Raw genomic sequence first — 16,278 nt, 5'->3', positions numbered from 1 at the left:
GGGGGTGGGCCGTCGGACTACCCGGCGGATTCAGACAACGCGCGGGATTTAACATTTAGAAATGTGTCGCAAGACACGCACTTATAAGCACTGGGAAGAAGAAGGTGAACCCTGGCAGATCTTGGTGGGGAAGCGACGGATGCAGGAACTCGTGCGCACGAGCTTTGTGAATCGCGCCGGACTTCATCTCTGTCGGACCGTCCGAATAGGGGATTGCGTAATGGGTGCTGTTAAGACGCCATCCTTAAAATCCCCCCCAGTTGCGGTCCAGCAATCATATGAACTAAGAGCCTAAAGCCTTCTGGTGAATATGGGTGCAAACTCTGCCAGTTCTAACCTGTAGACCAAGTGGGAAGTAGCAGATATATTTGTAGTAGTCTCTGCTGGTTTTCCGTCCGCCTTGCTCTCCACCCGTTCTCTGTCCATAGTGTAATGAAAGTTGAAGAAACTGACCAGGAGAGGGAGATTCATGTAGTTTTTTTGCCAGGTGGAGGGAGAGAAGCCATAATGAATCTCCTTCAATGTATCTCACTCTTCTACTCTTTTCACTTTCAGTTACGTGTATATTATACATAGAATCAGAGACACTCGGAGAGATCAGCATTTTCTAGAACTTGCCTTCCCAGATGCAGGCCCAAAACTGGAAGTATTAGAGTGATGCAGGAAGCAGAAGCTTGTAGGAGTATCTTAACTTTTTTATTTTTGCTTGATCTGACCCCAACCCCACAGGGGTTTTCTGTATTCATGGAAAACCAACTTATACTTCCACACAGCATAAACATCCTATTAGGCTCTTCAAGAGGTAAAAAGTAGAGAACACAAAAAAAGTATAACATTTATAGAAATTCCCTTCTAAAAAAATTCAGTGAATACATTTTTTATAAGATTGCTGAGGGCAAGATGTGCCGACCTACACAACACAAGGTCAAACAGACAAACCCTGTGAGAATGAGCTGAGGACAATGGAGAGATCATTGTGAAGTGATAGATGACTTTTCTCATGTTTACCTTAGATAGCAAAGGAACTGGTTGCTCTAGTACCAAGAACATATGCAGAGAGGGAATAGAAATGGCAGTATACGACATAACTCTTTCATTGCCAGCCAATAGACTCAGACTTGAAACCTCTACCTGATGGAACATAAAAGGGTTCTGTCCAGCAGAAAAGGATCTTCTGTTCATGGTCATTCTGAGAAATTCAGAGTAAGAATGTGGCATACCGTAAAACTCCTAAACTTCATGATAAATCAAGAACATAAGTCTCCAAGGACATCAAGAACATAGGTCTCCAAGGAGAGACCTTTGGGGCAACTTGGATCTAGGGCCCAGTCTCATCTCCCCTCATGGTGTAAGCATGTACCTGGTCCAAGAGTCTTTCTAGAGTAACAAACATTGACTGAAGACAGAGACTTCTTCTTTGGATTCAGACATTGGTCACTACATTAGTCTTCATTTTTGGACATTTCAAAGAATGACAAACTTTTTTGAGAACATTATCCAAACAATACAATAACTTCAATGCAATAAATAATAGTTAATTGAAGTGTCTACCTAATAACCCATGTGTCATTGTAAGCATGTGGCATAGGAGGAATGGTTCCGAGCATGGGCCATGTTTCAGAAATGGTTCAGAACATAGCATGTACATATACTGTAGATACAAGCTTATTACTTTATGAATAAATATTTTGTTAAAAATGTTGTGACTTCAGACATCAAAATATCAGAGTACATGGGGCATATTTATCAGGACTTCTGCGCCACATCACGTGCAATTATTCAGCCCTCTCCGCCACCTTCACGCCAGTGTGGCTGTCCAGGAGCGGGACGGTGTGGGGTGTCACTGTCCACGCGCCTGCGCACTCGCTGCTGCCGGGGACTTTTCACAAGGGCCTGGCGTAGAATAGACGCTGCGCAGCACCCTGCCCGATAGATCAAGAGGCCTAAGCCTCTTGATGTATCACGCTGCAAAAATGTAGCAGAGGACTATCATATCCCCCATATGTCTGTACTGCTTGACGCCCCATATGTTAAGTTAAGAGTCTCCGGAAACCCATGCAAATTAGGGCACATTAATTGCACTTCCACTCACCCTCCCCACCTATATTTTCTTATGCCCCCCCCCAACACCCCACCGTTTTGTCATCAGAATATCTTCATCTCATTGTTTGTAATGCAATTGTACGTAAAACTTATGGATCATATTTTTTTTTACTTTACTCAATATTGGCTCAACATTTGTAAGGGCTTACTTTTGTGGCCTATCAAGCCTCTCTCCCTCCCCACCCCCGACTCTTTTGCAACAGCTTATCTGATGTTTTTGTTACCCCTTATCTGATGTTCTCTAGTTACATTATAGCACCACAAACATTGGAAAAATGCAGTACACTCACTATTGTTGACCCTATTTGTATTGATTTTCATAATCTGTACTCAATAAAAATGGTTTACATGCAAAATATCAGAGTAGATGCTTCACATTCCCTCCTAAAATTCATTGGAACTGACAGATACAACAGTATATAAAAGCTCCTCCTATGCGGTTATGAAGTATATGACATCACTGTTGTACTTATCTAAATGTTTTGCTGTTCCTGAAGACTAAGACATTTATTATCAATCTGGACCAGATCTTCTTTTCATGACCTGGACCCAGGTTTAGGATAGAATTTTGAGCCGAACTCAAACCAAATTGAAGTAATTGGGAACCTGAATTCTAACACCCAAGAATGGTAGAAAAATGAGGCTACAGGGCTGAAAAATGGTGAAAAAAACAAACTATGATTGGTGATGATTTATGTTTTTTTTCCCCGGCTGAACACTATCAATAGACAGGACCTTTAAGATCTTGATGGATGATGCAGTAAATGCTAATATTTCTGCCTGGATTTTCCAAGTATTGCTGTGTAATCCTATATAATCAGTAAGAATATACACTATAGCAGCCTTTGAGCAACCTAATGCTGAGCTTCAGAGTGGCCTAATAAGGGCAATTATTTCTGATTTCCACTTGTCCCTAATAACAGAAGCCTCCTCTATACACCTAAAACATCATTCACATGAACGTATGGGGGATATATATACGGCTGACGTATATACGCCGTATATAAGTCCCCCATCCACTTTAATGGCCTCGCGGCGCCGTACAGGAGCGGTACGGTGCAGCACATGTGCAGCACTGTACCGTTCCATAGCCCGTAGAAAGATAGGACATGTCCCAAACTGGTATAATTATAGTTTGTCTATTTACCTTTAAAAAAACCTGTTTTTATACACATTTCATGAGAAATAATTAAATGTTTTTGCAGAAAGAGCTTTGTTTGGGCACATTTTTCTAGGGGGATTTGCAGGTTCACTTATTTATTGAGTGGGTTTGAACAACTAAAGACAACTGAACCCTGGACCAAGGAATCCACATCCTCTCTTTTGAGTTTGCTCAAAATAACTGGTGATTAATAAAATTCTTAAAATATTCTCAATATTTTTTAACAAAATTATTTAATATTGGAGAAAACAGAGGGCTCCTTGTCAAATACTGGCAGTCATGGGAAAATGGTCCTAGAGAACCCCACAAAGGAGAAGGTATTAATACAGCATAAAGCCAGACAACATGTTAGTCTAGAGCTCTATCCTGTTCACTAGTCTCTACTCTCTACCATACCATATGCCCAATGAGGGGGGTGGGGGCAATGGGTCCATTTTTTTGGGCACATAAATTGTGAGGTAAGATAGACTGGGATGTTACATTTTGGTGTAACTGCTAAGTAAATTGGCTCACAACATAATTCATGAAGGTGGACTCCACATTCATGAAGGTGGAATTGAACTTGGTGCTCTAAATTTTGGAACCAAAAATTGTGTTGGAAACCTAAAAGCGCAGGTTGGGATCCCAAAGTTGTGCAAAAATTGAATGACCAAAAATAGACTTGAGTGTCAAAAGAAAAGCAGCAATATTGTGGTACATATCATGTATGTCCACACATCATAAAAATGGCGCACAAAGCGGAAGAAAGAAAAAGAAAGAACCTGCAAAAAAATTGAAAAAAGCCAACGATAAATTCCCCCCCCCCCCAAGTAGGACTTTTGCTGGTGGTATTGAGGATATTTCCCATCGGAAAAGATGCATTAGGTGAGAAGATGTATAGACAGTGAAAATACCATAGAAAAGGAAGAGGGGAATCCAATAAGAAGACAAATAGTGAATGAAATGAAGAGGAAGGATCAGTTGGGGGCAAGAGCAGTGTGTTATGGGGACCAAATCTTCAAAAATTTAGTATAGATATGATTACTAAGGGTGCAAATCTTCTCTAAGCTGCACAGTTGAGATGAGGTTGAGGTTATTTACCCAATGAAGAGTAGATGGGGCCTGGGGGTTCACCAATGAAGCAAGATCATGGCTATTACCAGTTAAAGCTTGTTGAATTTTTTATTCCAAGTGTGGGGGTAGGGGGTGTTTAGACATAGCCTTTCAATTACCGATTCTACAACCGCCCAAATCTTATAACATTTTTTAACCTTTTTTAACCTATATGCTTCATCCCCCATGACTATACCATTGGAAGTGAATGAATTACTTTTTGATGGTGGAGCAGTAATTAATAAATCTACTATAAAAATTTAATGTAAAGAAAAAAAAAAAAGCAATGGAAATTTTTGTAATAATTTTTTTTTTTAATTTTAGCAATTTTTTTAAAATTCACAAAACAAAAGTCAAGTTGGAGAAGTAAAGAAGATCTATATAAAATCCAAAAATCTATAGAATCTTTGGATATTTTCCAATGTGTGTTGTACGAGATAGAGCAGAAAAATAGTCCATCCTACAAACATCTGTCATTCATTTCCCTGATTCGCCAAGGATCATATCAAGTGTTAGAAGAAGACGTCCAGCAGTAGAAGACACACAATGGTCGGAGTCAGGAGGACCTCATGGACGCTTCGCTTCGGTGCAGATTACGTGTTCTTCAATAGGTAAGAAGTCATATCTGGTGGAGTTACCTTCATTACACTGGGATTTTGTAGCGCATCCACGTTCAGCTGCGCATGCTCCCATTCCAGTGAGTGGCCAATTCATTTTGTTATGTTATTTTAACCATTACAAGACCCGATTTAGTTTTGTTATTTACTCCCCATATTTAAAAGGCCCTTAACTTTTTATTTCAGAGAAATATGAGGATTTCTTACCTGTGGGATTGTACTTTTTAGTGGCACCATTTAATGCATACAATGTACTAGAGAGCGGGGGAAATATTTGAGATGCAATGAAATCGTCATAACAACACAGTTCAAGGGGTCGTCCACTTTCAGGAAATAATTGATGTGGTTTGTGTAAGGAAAGATTAAACAACTTTCCAATATACTTTCGGTATCAATTCCTCACGGTTTTCTAGATCTCCGCTATCGGAAGCTTTTATGTTACTTCCAGTGGATAGAAATCTGTCCATGGTCACACAGGTGCACGACTCGTAATATCACACAGCTCAGATAACTCACTGGGGCACATTTACTAAGGGTCCGTGGACCACATTTCTGTCGGGTTTCCCGGCTATTTTTGTTTTGCGACGCATTTAACAGCGGTTTTTGGCACACGTGATCGGATTTTGGCGCAATCGCGGCGACTCTGACTGATTCGGACTAAAAGCGGGATTTAAAATTCAAATTGTGGTGATTTAAATTTCAAATTGTGGTGAACTCCGGCGGACCTGAGCAGGGAAGCGAAACATGCAGGATATCGGGCGTACAATCTTAGTGAATTGCGCCGGACTTCACCCTCGTCAAACAACGCACATCAGGGATCGCGTTGGGACCGGGTAAGTTAATGTGCCCCACTGTGATACTAGCGAGCCGTGCATCTGTGTGACCATGGACAGATGTCTATCCACTGGAAGAAAACATAGAATATTTCTATAGAAGCACAGCAAGCAGAGATTTGGAAAATCATGAGGAATTGATGCAGGAAGTATATTGGAAAATGTAACCATTAGTTGATGTAAGTTGCCAACCACTTAAAGCCATTTATTCATGGGCTTTATTTTAACTGCTGGTGTGGTCCGCAGGGTGATCTTTCAAAATGTTTTTATATTCATAATTGTATTATTATTAATAATAATATTATTATTATTATTATTTAATAATATTATTGCTCTTCTGTATCAGTCTTCCTCTGGGTGCTAATTGATGTCAATAGGGTGGCTCTCACATGCCGCTGCTGTTTAGATGCTATGGTCACGTTCTACTGTGGCACCTAATAGGTTAACTGCTGTGATCAAGTCCAGCTCAACTAAGCCCGAGAGCTCTCTCAATTTCGCCCCTTAGCGCACCACAAACTATCCTGCTGTTTTAATTCAGTTTTAATCCCTTAATCATGCGGAATAAATAGACTTTAATAACTAATTTTCGTTCATAGTGGTTAAATCGCTATAATTGAATGTTTTTGTGGGCTACCTTAAAAGTTTACATTTTCAAATGTAAAATGAAATTCAAAATGAACATTGAATATATATATAATATGTATAGTATCTGGATAACTGGACTAGGTTAACGTTTTACCAGGGGATATTTTCCTTTTTTTCCTTTTTGATTTGGAAATAGTGGAGGTCATTTACTAAGGGCCTGATTCCTGACGTGTTACCCGAATATTTCCGATTTGAGCCGATTTCCCCTGAATTGCCCCGGGATTTTGGCGCACGCGATCGGATTGTGGCGCATCGGCGCTGGCATGCACGTGACGGAAATCGGGGGGCGTGGCCGAACGAAAACCCAACGGATTCGGAAAAACCGCCGCATTTAAAAAAAAAAAAGTGTTGCGGAGCTTGCACTTACCTTCACTTGGAATAGGCCAGTGAACTTGAGTGCGTTCCGATGCTTTTCAGCACAGCAGCGCCACCTGGTGGACGTCAGAGGAACTGCCTTAATGAATCCCGGCCGGACCCATATCCACCGCAGAGAACGCGCCGCTGGATCACGAATGGACCGGGTAAGTAAATCTGCCCCAGTGTGTATTTCTATTCATATATTTATATTTTCACTGTTTAATTTTTTCTTACAAGTTTTCCACCATAACTGGGGCATTTATAATCAATTACAGTACATGGGGGGGGAAACAACTTCGTTTGGGGCAGATGTTTGATCAGGGCTGTACTGGGTCTGATATGACCCTACAGCCTCTTCTATTCACTACAAAGGGCTCATTTAGCTCAATGTAGTAAGAAAATGAGAAGACAGAAGTGGTAATAAACTACCTTCTTCTCAGGGTCTATGGCAGCCAGAGAGATGGTCCTGCTCCTGCAATATGTGCCAGAGCAGGAGAAACTGCAGCAAAGCCAAAATACTTTAGTGTAGCCTCTGGAACTGATGCAAAAAGTCAGTGGTCGATTGGGGACAAGTTAAACAAACACAATGGGACACATTTACTTATCCGTTCCTGCGCGATCCACAAGGTGCGTTGTCAGACAAAGATGAAGTCCGGTGTGATTCACTAAGATCGTGCGCCCGATATCCTGCAGGTGTCGCTACCCCGCTGAGGTCCGCCGGAGTTCACCTTCTTCTTCCCGGTGTATGTGAGTGCATTGTATTGCGACACAATTTGAACTTTAAATCCTGCACTTAGTCGGAATCAATCGGGTTGTCCAATTGCCTCCTCCCCGATTTGTGTCGCATGAAAGTTGCCACGGTTCCACCAAAATCCAATTCTCTGCGCCAAAAACTCCTGTTAAATGAGGCGCAAATCGGAAATAGTCAGGAAATCCAATGGAAATGCCGTGTGTGGACCCTCAGTAAATGTGTCCCAATATTATGGGTTCATTAGTAGCTTTGGACTCTGACAGACCTGTCCCATCTGCAGCACTCATTCCAGTGTCCAAATTTCAATATCTAAGAAAACTTTTTACAATTACAGATTACACATCCCTCCCCCTACAGAATGGCCAATACACCTAATAAAATGAGATCACCAGTCATCACCTTATTCTAAGTCATCGCCCTCTTTGTTAAAGAATAAGTCATCCCCAGTCAATGTTCTCTTGTTACAATACAAGAGGAGGTGTACAAGGCCTCTAGAAACATTCTGACTTTCAGACAGCTTGATAAATCTGCCCCATAATCCACACAGACAGAAACTGCAGCCCCTACCCCCATCACCTGACACAAGGAAGTGGCAGGAGACAATCTCCAAGTCTGCAAGCTCTGCCCTCATGTCCTGTGCTGGAGTGTTACTTAGATAGGTAGGTACATAGATAGATAGTATATACATAGATAGATACATAGATGATCTATAGATAGATAGATAGATAGGAGATAGATAGATAGATAGATAGATAGATAGATAGATAGATAGATAGATAGATAGATAGATAGATAGATAGGAGATAGATATGAGATAGGAGATAGATAGATAGATAGATAGACAAATAGATATGGGCTAAGTAGATAGATATGAGATAGATAGATATTAGATAAATAGATAGATTGATAGATATGGTGTGATTGGTCAGCAGCAGACACTTGTGATGAGGTGACAGGGGGCAGGCTCCGCCCCTCCATCTTGCTGATTGTAGTTTTTTTGAGAGCTGGAAACTCTGGTTGCTATGGGCCAAAAGAGGTACTAGATGAGGACCGAGAGACAAAATACTTTGTGGAATAATTCCCAGGGACACCTGCAGCAGAATTATGTATTTTAGTTTTTTTTTTTTGACGGTTACACTTTAAGAATGCTGGGTGTGTCCTTGAACTCGTTTTGCCTGCAGGTGCGGTTTGAGTGATGGACGGCTGAGCCAGTCAGTGCTGGGGGCGGTGTCCATTACTGCCTTATATTCTGCCCAGCCCTTCATATGGTGCTGGTTATTGCAGTCTTTCTGTGTATCTAGTGCTTTTGTGTTTCTTGCTATTCTGTGTAGTGACTTCTGCTTTGCCTACTGACCATTCTATTTGCTACATGATTCTGTACTTTTGCCGCCATCTTGGTTTTGACCTGTTTTGTTTGCCTCGCTTGTCTGTCTGTATCTGTCGTTTGTCCCTCAGTATCGTTTATCTCCTAGTGTGACCCCACCTCCCTGTCTGTCTTGTGTCGGTTTCTGTCACCAGTGTGAACACTGACCTATATCTGTGTCCGCTCCACCATCAAGCAGCTGCCAGACAAAGTAAGTTTTCCTGTCACCTTGTAGGGTCACTCAGGGACCGTTAGTTAAGTTCCAGATAGCGTGTTCGCCCTTGTCAGGGCGGTTTATCTGCTTTAGCCAGGGCCTTAGCCCACAGGAATGTCACACCACCACTTACCTGACAGCTAGCGCCAAGCCTGGTTGTGGTTGTGCTGTTGCTGGACAGGGTCTGACAGTGAGTTACTAAATGGGTGAATGTAATTTGAAGGAAAATAAAAGATACGTTGTTTCAAATTGTGGTTTTATTTTAGAAATTTAAAATTTTAAATTATCAATAGAAGTAGATCACACAACAAAAGTAAGGTTGGAGAAGTAAGAGAAATCTGTGACTTCCTCTGTTTGATATTTTTCAACCAATTTTTACTGTGAAAGACATTGAAAATGAGGGGAACAACAGAGACATATGTCATTTATTTTCAACAAGTGTAAGAAGAAGAAGAAGTCCCGCAGTAGGACACACAATGGCCGGAGTCAGGAGGACATCATTTAGGCTTTGCTCTGATGCACATCAGGAGCTCTTTCTGCTTAATTGGTTGAAGGTAAAAGGGAAGATGTTTGCGACTGCAGTAATTTTCTGCCCGGCACCCAGTAAATTCTGATGTCTCTGTTTGCGTTTCTGCAAAATATTCACAAGAACATTCACAAGAACACAACATTTTCCACCTGTTTTGTCATGATTTTGCTTTAATTTACTATGTATTTATTAATAAAGATTTTAGTAGAAATAGTAAAAGTAATAGTGGAACATCTTTGAATATTTGTTAAATGAGCCACAGACCAAGACTCAAACTCGAAATCTTGAGCCATTATATATCCGCAGGCGTTTTACGGCTACAATGCAAATCTTTAAAGAGTAACAGATTGGGGCTTATTTACTAGGGTCGTGGATCACATTTTTGTCTCACTGTTTGCCGGTTTTCGGGATTTGTGCAGCTTTGACAGGTATTTAACAGGTGTCTGCACTGGGATTGTGTTGCATGCAATTGGATTTTGGTGCAGCTGCGCTGCTTCCATGCAAAAGATATTGGCCGTCGGACGACCCAACTGATTTGGACTGAGCGCCGGATTTCACTTTCAAATTGTGTCGCAAGACAATGCACTTACATGCACCAGGAAGAAGAAGGTGAACCCCAGGGACCTGAGCGGGGAAGCGACACATGCAGGATATCGGGGGCATGATCTTAGTAAATCGCGGCACAGTGCATTATCGTTGGACAATCCACTTTCTGTGAACTCCACAGACCGGTTAACTAAATGACTGTTCCCCAACTGAAGAATGGCCAAGAGATCTCAATTCCCCTTCGCCATAATAAACTTAATGGGGTTGTCCGAGAGTTCAAAAAAATTTTAAAAATAACTATGTTCTCACTTACACTGTTGCTCCTTATGTCCTGTGCCGCGGCATGTCTGATCCGTGCCCCTGTTTGTTTACAAACCGCGGCTCGGGACATCAGGAGCAACGAAGGAGGTGAATATAAGTTTTTTATTTTTTTCAAAAGCCCGTCCCAGCCCGGTTTCTAATTTATTGCAACATTTGGACAACCCCTTTAACTGAAGAAATAGCAAGTAAATTTTACCCATTGACTCTCTCTATTTCCTACATCTTTGAAGAAAAGAGCAAAAAAAAAAAAATAAATAATACATGGGAATGAATAAAAGGTCCTCTCCAGGTGATAAACTAAAATGCATGTGTAGCTCTATATATGTCTTATTCAGAGATGCACTCAACCTGCAAACATGTAATGAGAACATACACAGTAAAATAAAAAACAAGGGAGCCCTTGGACCTGTATCCAGAAGACTTGTTCATAGAAAGAAAATGATACAAAAAATAGTTTTGTTACCTGTGTCATAAAATATACGGTAAGAACATATATTCTCCTTATCCATACATATTTCAGTTTTTGATTTCTCACATGGGGAAGTTAGACCAGTTACGCAGGTTGAACAGACCAGACCATTGGGGTACAAGTCACTTCTTTTTTGGAGAGCTGCACAAGAGAAAGAGAGAGAACACTCTGGTCAATGGTCAACTTCTCAAGGACTGATAATCAGTATCATCATATAATACACAACGAATTGTGATCATCATTGTAGAGAAAGTAGAAAACATTTACACGAGCAGGAGTTGCTGCATAGCCCCCAGTTGCCAATAGTCACACAGCCCCCAGTAGCCAATAGTCACACAGCCCCCAGTAGCTAATAGTCACACAGCCCCCAGTAGCTAATAGTCATGCAGCCCCCAGTAGCTAATAGTCATGCAGCCCCCAGTAACTAATAGTCACACAGCCCCCAGTAGCTAATAGTACCACAGCCTCCAGTAGCTAATAGTACCACAGCCTCCAGTAGCTAATAGTCACACAGCCCCCAGTAGCTAATAGTCACACAGCCCCCAGTAACTAATAGTCATACAGCCCCCAGTAGCTAATAGTCACACAGCCCCCAGTAGCTAATAGTCACACAGCCCCCAGTAGCTAATAGTCATGCAGCCCCCAGTAGCTAATAGTCACACAGCCCCCAGTAACTAATAGTCACACAGCCCCCAGTAGCTAATAGTAACACAACCCCCAGTAGCTAATAGTAACACAACCCCCAGTAGCTAATAGTAACACAGCCCCCAGTAGCTAATAGTCACACAGCCCCCAGTAGCTAATAGTCACACAGCCCCCAGTAGCTAATAGTCATGCAGCCCCCAGTAGCCAATAGTCACACAGCCCCCAGTAACTAATAGTCACACAGCCCCCAGTAGCTAATAGTACCACAGCCTCCAGTAGCTAATAGTACCACAGCCTCCAGTAGCTAATAGTCACACAGCCCCCAGTAACTAATAGTCACACAGCCCCCAGTAGCTAATAGTCACACAGCCCCCAGTAACTAATAGTCACACAGCCCCCAGTAGCTAATAGTCACACAGCCCCCAGTAGCTAATAGTCACACAGCCCCCAGTAGCTAATAGTCACACAGCCCCCAGTAGCTAATAGTAACACCCCTCAGTAGCTAATAGTCACACAGCCCCCAGTAGCTAATAGTCACACAGCCCCCAGTAGCTAATAGTCACACAGCCCCCAGTAGCCAATAGTCACACAGCCCCCAGTAGCCAATGGTCACACAGCCCCCAGTAGCCAATAGTCACACAGCCCCCAGTAGCTAATAGTCACACAGCCCCCAGTAGCCAATAGTCACACAGCCCCCAGTAGCTAATAGTCACACAGCCCCTGGTAGCCAATAGTCATGCAGCCCCCAGTAGCTAATAGCCACACAGCCCCAAGTAACTAATAGTCACACAGCCCCCAGTAGCCAATAGTCATGCAGCCCCCAGTAGCTAATAGTCACACAGCCCCCAGTAGCCAATGGTCACACAGCCCCCAGTAGCTAATAGTCACACAGCCCCCAGTAGCTAATAGTCACACAGCCCCCAGTAGCCAATGGTCATACAGCCCCCAGTAGCCAATAGTCATGCAGCCCCCAGTAGCTAATAGTCACCCCCCCAGTAGCTAATAGTCACACAGCCCCCAGTAGCTAATAGTCACACAGCGCCCAGTAGCCAATAGTCATGCAGCCCCCAGTAGCTAATAGCCACACAGCCCCCAGTAGCTAATAGTAACACAGCCCCCAGTAACTAATAGTCACACAGCCCCCAGTAGCCAATAGTCTTACAGCCCCCAGTAGCCAATAGTCATGCAGCCCCCAGTTCCCAATAGTCATGCACCCACCAATAACCAATAGTCCCACAGCTCCGACTGGCCAATTGTCATGCAGCCCCCAGTACTAATTACTCATGCAGCCCCCAATAGTCACACAGCCCCCAATAGTCACACAGCCCCCAGTAGTCAAAAACCACACAGCCCCAATAGCCCAATAGTCAAAAAACTTTTTTGTGTTTAAGCAAATATATTATTTTGGTCTACTTTTCTAATTTTCTATAAAAGGGATTTCTCTAGAGATACTATATTTAATTTTGAAATTAAAATGTATTTTTTTTTTACTTTTTTGAGTATTTTATCAGTAAGATAAGTACATTCTGTGATTTAGGAATGATTGCATTAAATTTGAAGTCTTGATTACAAAACTGCATCAATTTGATGGATGATTCACAAAAAAACAGAAAGAAACTCTAAAACAAAAGCCCCCGAACAGCCCCGCCCATATGCCTCTGCACATACTAGGTGATACAATCACACAAACAATAAATAAATAAAGTAAAGAATCAAATACACAAAAGAATAGTCAACTATCGAATTGGCAAAAAAAACAACAGAAGAAGTAGCCAGCAAAGAACAAAAAACTAGTAAGACAAATGTTTAACCAGCAACAAAGAAAAGCACACACAGAGTTTTTTTTTTAAATATGAAGTCCAGGAGAGAGGGGAAGCGCTCTGAAAGTGTATACGTGCCAACTGTGGAGTAAAGGCCCCCGTTTAGCTCCAGTAGTGAGGGTCTAACTTGGTGGCTAGCCAGGAGTCATTCCTTTGCTGAATTGTAACTATGCGGATGTCGCTACCTAAATGACCAGCGGAGACATTTTCCACTAAGGAGTCGGAGTGACTCCCTGCCTCTAGCTCCATTCTGTACTGCCAGGCTCAACCGTGGTCATCCACATGGTCAAAGCTTTAGCCCTCCATCTCCTCCTGATCCTCCTTCTCCTGCCCTGTTGCTTGGGTTGATAAAACAGAACGCCCCCTTCCCCCCTTCACGCAACTCCCTGATCGCTCTGGATCTGAGGAGGTGGAAAGCGGGAAATAATCTCAAGTGTTAGCAATAACCTGGCATTTGCAATTATTGGCATGGCAAAGAAGCCCCGATAAACACCCCCCATAGAGATAACATCTAAGCCCCAGAACCAGGCAGGATTATCCTTCTCTGCACCCTGCCTTACTGATGCAATCTTGCACGCCTCCACCGTCAATAATATTGTTGCATCTTCCTCTTTGAAAGTAACTACCCTAGAACAAGAGAAGACCCCCTATAACAGATTCAGGACCCCCATATCGGAGACATAGGCTAGGCAACAGGCTACTGCCAGGATACCCATAGAAGAAAAAGAGACATAGCCTAGATACTCACAGGACCCCCATAACAGAGACGTGGCCTAGACAGCAGGATACTTACAGGACCCCCATAACAGAGACGTGGCCTAGACAGCAGGATACTGACAGGACCCCCATAACAGAGATGTGGCCTAGGCAGCAGGATACTGACAGGACCCCCATAACAGAGACGTGGCCAAGACAGCAGGATACTGACAGGACCACCATAATAAAAATAGAACCATCCACTAGGCAGCAGGATACATGCAAGACCCCCATAACAGAAACAGAGAGAAGGGCTAGACAGAAGACAATTGCCAGACCCCCATAACTGAAAATGAGACATGGGCTAGGCAACAGGCTACTGACAGGATCCCCATAACAGGAATAGAGACATCTGCTAGGCAGTAGACTACTGACAGGATCCCCATCACAGAAAACGAGACAATGGCTAGACAGTAGGCTACTATCTGAAACCAAGACATGCGCTAGGCCGCATACTACTGACAGGTTCCCCAAAATAGAAACAGAGGCAAGGGCTAGACAGCAGGCTACTGACAGGTCCCCCATAACAGAAACAAAGACAAGAACTAGGCTGCAGGTAACTGACAGGAACTGGCAGCAGTTAAATATGGTGAAAAGTTTTAGTACAGCTTTCAAAAAACTTACATGCTGCTTCAAGAAAGGAGAGGAGGCTGAGAATTACAACCAGGACGATCATCGTTCTTCTCCTGAAGGTTGTATTGTGCTGTATGTTTTTTATCAGAAATGGGAGGGCCATGTATGACAGTCACACCTGCTCAGTAAGGTTTACTTTCCTCACACTCTTCCTGATAATAATGGGAATGTATCTTTAGGATATTGAATATTTGTATGTATTAATGCTCTAAATTTTTGCAATCTCCGGAAAGCTAGCGTATATACTCGAGTATAAGCCAACCCAAGTACAAGCTCTAACCACTAATTTTAACGAACAAAATAGAAAAAAGTATTGAGTAAAAGCTAAGGGTGGGAAATGCATTGGTCACAGCCTCCAAGTATATAGCTTGTCAGCCCCTGTAGTATATAGCCTGTCAGATCTTTTAGTATATAGCCTGCCAGCCCCTGTAATATATAGCTAGCCACCCCCTTGGTCCCAGTATATAGCCTGCCATCCCCTGTAGTATAGAACCTGCCAGTCTCTCTAGTATATAGCCTGTCAACCCCTGTAGTATAAAGCCTGTCAGCCCCTGTAGTATACAGCCTCCCAGCCCCTCTAGTATATAGCCTGCCAGCTCCCTGTAGTATATAGCCTGCCAGCCCCCTGTAGTATATAGCCTGCCACCCTGTAGTATATAGTCTGCCAGCCCCCTGTAGTCTATAACCAGCCAGCCCCTGTAGTATATGGCCTGCCAGCCTCCATTGGTATATAGCCTGCCAGCCCCCTGTTTTATATATCCTGCCAACTCTCTGTAGTATATAGCCTGCCAGCCCCCTGTAGCATAAAGCCTGCTAGCCCCCTGTAGTATATAGCCAACCAGCCCCTGTAGTATATAGCCTGCCAGCCCCTGTAGTATATAGCCTGCCAGCCCCTGTAGTTCATAGCCTGCCACCCCCCTGTAGTATATAGCATGCCAGTCCCCTGTAGTATATAGCCTGCCAACTCCCTGCAGTATATAGCCTGCATGCCACTCTAGTATATAGCCTGCCAGTCCCTGCCCCCCAGTATATAGCCTGCAACCCTGCCCCCATTATAATGCCTGTAAGAAAACAACGGAAGTTTTACTCACCTGCCAACGCCCCCCGGCAGTTCCTTTTCAATCCATCGTGACTCCGGTATCGACTCCATGTTCCCACACAGTCCATCACAGGCATTGTGACGTCATCCTCACGGTGACATCCTAGTGTGTTGCCGCTACCGGCGCACATAGTAGAACGGCAGCACGCGGCTGACGTCAACATGCCTGCGATGGACCAGGACATGGAGCCAATCCTGGTGTCGCGATGGATTGAAGACAACCTGTTAGTTGCACGTTGGAAGGAGAGTACACTTTTTTTTTTTCTTCTTGATTCGAGTATAAGCCGAGTTATGGTTTTTCAGCACATTTTTTGTGCTGAAAA

At 43.1% G+C, this 16,278-nt stretch overlaps 1 long non-coding RNA gene across 1 annotated transcript; it reads right to left on the bottom strand.

Moving 5' to 3' along the window:
* Positions 1-9,444: 9,444 nt before the first annotated feature.
* Positions 9,445-14,927, bottom strand: LOC140065477 (uncharacterized). The gene is made up of 3 exons (XR_011847933.1): positions 14,848-14,927; positions 10,997-11,143; positions 9,445-9,768 (listed from the first exon to the last, which is right to left on the bottom strand). It is a non-coding gene; the product is annotated as an uncharacterized lncRNA (long non-coding RNA).
* Positions 14,928-16,278: the final 1,351 nt, after the last annotated feature.

Source organism: Engystomops pustulosus, chromosome 6 (genome assembly GCF_040894005.1).
Source record: "Engystomops pustulosus chromosome 6, aEngPut4.maternal, whole genome shotgun sequence".
In the NCBI taxonomy this organism is placed as follows: Eukaryota; Metazoa; Chordata; class Amphibia; order Anura; family Leptodactylidae; genus Engystomops; species Engystomops pustulosus.
The sequence above is the reverse complement of the archived record's forward strand: the minus strand, read 5'-3'. Positions and strand labels throughout refer to the sequence as shown.